General features: G+C 48.3%; 1 long non-coding RNA gene across 1 annotated transcript in view; it reads right to left on the bottom strand.

The window, feature by feature from the left end:
• The window catches only part of LOC123084901 (uncharacterized), a 2,023-nt gene extending 1,524 nt beyond the window's left edge, over window positions 1–499 (bottom strand). Inside the window, exon 1 of the long non-coding RNA XR_006439454.1 lies at window positions 310–499. This is a non-coding gene — a long non-coding RNA (uncharacterized lncRNA). The remainder of the gene's footprint in view (window positions 1–309) is intronic.
• Window positions 500–4,110: the final 3,611 nt, after the last annotated feature.

The following is a 4,110-nucleotide window of genomic DNA, read 5'->3' as shown; positions in this document are numbered from 1 at the left end:
CAGGTCGCCGCCAAGGCAGGCCACCCCGACGGAGCGCCGCCGCGCCGCTAGCCCCCGCCATAGGCTAGCGCCCCCGCTCGGGAAGCCGTCCCGCGCCGGCCATGACCATGGGCGGAGGGGAAAGGAAGGCCCCGCCGCCGCCCCGGCCGGCCTGGCTTCGCCCGGCGGCGCCACCGGGCGGCGGCGAGGGAGGTGGGCAGAGGAGGGAGGAGAGAGGCGGCGGCCGGGATGGGTTCCCCTCGGGGCGCCCACGGGAGCGCCGCGAGAGGATGGAGCTGTTGAGTCACAAAAAGAGAATGTCAATTTTACCTTTTTAACATAGAAAATTTACCTACATTGCCACGGCAATATAGTGCCTTTAATAAAAAAGAAAAATATGGCACAATTGTATTTTAATTTGGCCATGGCAATTTTTCCTATATTGACATGGCAAATTTAATTATAACGGCATGGCAAAAAATTTAAACTCTTTTTATCTGTGAGATTTTTTAAAAGTTGCCATATTGCTTGCAAATTTTGCCAGGGCAATTTTTAACCTTTGCATACATGTCAATATAATCTCTAATGGCAATTTTTTCCATGCCAAATTAACTTTTATGGGACTATGGCAATTTACTCTAATTTTCTAGCAAGAGTTTTGTATTCACGATATGGAAAAAAAATCTAAAAACACTTTTTTCCATGGCAAAAATCTAAAAACACTTTTTGCCATGGCAAAATCTGCAAGTAATATGGCAACTTTTAGTAAACTTTTATCTAAAAAAATGTGCGTGAAATTGCCATGGCGAAAAATATATATAGAAGAAACAAACTTGCCATGCGCCGTAAAGTGAATTTGCCGTGGCAAATTCACCAAATAACATGGGAAATTTTATCTAAAAATTTGTGCATGATTTTGCGATGGCAAAAGTATTTATCTAAAAGAAAGAAATTTACCATGGCAAAATTTAATGACTTTTTTCTTCATTAAAAAAAAATTGTTTTTTGCCATGGCAAGTATTTTTTTAGTGACAATTTTACTTACTTTTTTCATGGCAATTTTTTCTTCTTGACATGGCAAATTTACCTATGTTACCAAGGCAACATAGTACCTTTAAATGGCAAAAAAAATATGGAAAAAATTTCTTTTAATTTGCCATGGCAACTTTTACTATATTGACATGGAAAATTTGATTATAATGCCATGTCAATTTCTTTTTAACCTCCTTTTTCTATGAGATCTTTACTTTTTTTCCATCGCAAATTTTACCCTTTTCACATGGCAAAATTACCTACATTACCACTGCAATCTTTAGCTTTTGCATACATGTCAATATAATCGCTAGTGACAATTTTTTTCATGCCAAATTAACTTTTATGGGACGATGCCAATTTCATTGCATTTTTTTGCTTTACACATGATCCATGGATTTTTTGTTTACTTTTTCATCATTCATGGAACCACGGTAAATTACTTTTAAGAAACATGGCAATTTCTCCCGAAACAATATATGGTACACTTTTTGTGTGTGTTTTACATTTTTTTTGCCACTAGGTAAAGATTCAAATTTGCCATTACTTCTTTTTTGCGCCATTTGAAAACATAAACTTGAACATGGCAACTTTTTTCATATTGGCAAAATCTCATGGCAATTTTGTCGTCCAAAAGACCAATGCTTATTTATCATAGCAAAAAGGCCTTTTTTTGATGTGTGCACTTTTAGGCTTTTCTTCTCTTTTTTATTTCTACATAAAAAGGGCCCGTAGGCGACGGGAAGGAGAGTCCGGGCTGGGAGGCCAGGGAGGCGACGGGAAGGAGTGTTCAGGCTGGGAGGCACCTCTCGTTCGGTCTGGGAGGTTCCCAGACCGAACGTTCGGTGGTTATCGACGTCCATTATTGACTAGTTTTGCTAGAGTAGAGGGGAGAACAATTACTTGGTTTGGCTCTGGACCTCCTGCTGTTTTGGAGCTGGCGTTGATTGATTGTAATGATACGTTGATTGAGTAATATATACAAATGGTTCTAAAAAAAGTAATATATACAAATGATTACCCCCGGAAAAAAAGACAATAATAAAAAATAAACAGGAGGCCGGACGGTGGTTATGGGCTGCTGATCGGACCAGAAACGTGTGGAGCCAGGAAGCCCAAGCATCCGAGTCTGCTTGCTCTCGCTTCCGTGCTACTATTATTTATACCTTTTTTTTTCGGGGTAGAGTACTATTTATACTAGTCCGAACCCTGACCAAACACATCGATCTAGGGTTTCCTTCTTGTATGATGTGGGAATTACGTGTTGTATTCCTCAGGTGCAAACGCACGTATATATGATGTACACGAGTAGGCCACGACCTCAACTATACAAGGCAACTAAAAGGTGGGCCCAATACACAAATATGCACAACACATATACTCAACACCCCCCGCAGTCGAAGCGGCACCGCGGCTAACGCAAAGACTGGACCGGAACTCCTCAAATGACGTTGTAGGCAAGCCTTGGTCATGATATCTGCAAATTGTTGGGAAGTAGAGACGTGTAAAACACGAATATGGCCAAGGGCCACCTGTTCCCGAACAAAATGAATATCCAACCCAATATGCTTGGTTCGTCGATGATGCACCGGGTTAGCAGAGAGGTAGACCGCCGAGACGTTGTCGCAGTAGACCACCGTGGCACGATCAACAGGGCAAGAGAGCTCCTGAAGCAGCTGGCGAAGCCATGAACACTCGGCGACGGCGTTGGCCACCGCACGATACTCAGCCTCAGCACTGGAACGAGAGACTGTAGGCTGCCGCTTGGACGACCACGAGATGAGTGAGGGTCCAAGGTAGACACAATAGCCCAAGGTGGAGCGACGAGTGTCAGGGCAGCCTGCCCAGTCTGCATCGGAGTAGGCGGTGAGGGCGGTGTCGGCGGAGGCGTGAAGCGTGACTCCAAGATCCATAGTGCCACAGATATAGCGGAGAATCCGCTTGACAGCGGCCCAGTGAACGTCACGAGGAGCATGCATATGAAGACACACCTGCTGCACGACATACTGGATCTCCGGTCGAGTCAGAGTGAGATACTGAAGAGCACCAACAATAGACCGATAGAAAGCAGCATTCGAAACAGGAGAACCATCCGTGGCAGAAAGCTTGGCCTTCGTATCAATAGGCGTAGCAGTGGGCTTGTAGTTAAGCATGCCAGCGCGCTCCAGGAGCGCATGAGCGTACTTCCGTTGATGAAGGAAGAAGCCATTCGGACGGCGCACCACCTCGACACCGAGGAAGTAATGCAAAGGACCCAAGTCCTTGATGGCGAACTCAACACGAAGACGAGCCGTGAGCTGACTGAGGAGACCAGCCGTACATGCCGTTAGGATGATGTAGTCGACATAGAGCAGCAAGTAGGTCGTGTCAGAGCCCTGATGATAGACGAAGAGTGAGGCGTCCGAGCGGGTGGAGCGGAACCCAAGCTGGTGGAGAAACGCCGCGATGCGCTGGTACCAAGCGCGCGGAGCCTGCTTGAGTCCGTACAAGGACCGCGAAAGCAGGCACACGTGGTCGGAAAGCGCCGGGTCAACAAACCCGGTGGGCTGCTGGCAGAAGACCTGCTCCTTGAGGTGACCATGGAGGAAGGCGTTGGAGACGTCCATCTGGTGCACCGGCCAAGCACGGGAGACCGCAAGGTGGAGAACCGTGCGTATCGTGCCGGGCTTGACGACCGGAGCGAAGGTGTCGGTGAAGTCGATGCCAGCATGCTGTCGAAAGCCACGAACGACCCAGCGCGCTTTGTAGCGATCAAGGGTATCATCGGGACGGAGCTTGTGTTTGAAGACCCACTTCCCGGTAATCACGTTGGCGTGCCGGGGACGGGGAACAAGCTGCCATGTCCGGTTGCGCAACAGGGCGTCAAACTCCTCTTGCATCGCAGCCATCCAGAGCTGGTCACGAAGAGCGGCTCGAACGGAGGACGGCAACGGCGATGGCTCAGAGGTGGACGCCGCATGGACGTAGTCATCCGATGCATAGCGCGAGCTCGGGCGAAAAACACCCGTACGGGCGCGGGTGACCGGACCGGCCACAGGCGCCGGGAGGGCCGTGGGCACCGAGAGGGTCGGGGGCGCCGAGGGGGCCGCAGGGGCCGCG

The sequence above is a fragment of the Triticum aestivum genome, chromosome 4A (assembly GCF_018294505.1).
Source record: "Triticum aestivum cultivar Chinese Spring chromosome 4A, IWGSC CS RefSeq v2.1, whole genome shotgun sequence".
NCBI lineage: Eukaryota > Viridiplantae > Streptophyta > Magnoliopsida > Poales > Poaceae > Triticum > Triticum aestivum.
Note: the sequence above shows the minus strand (reverse complement) of the source record. Positions and strands in the feature narration are given on the sequence as shown.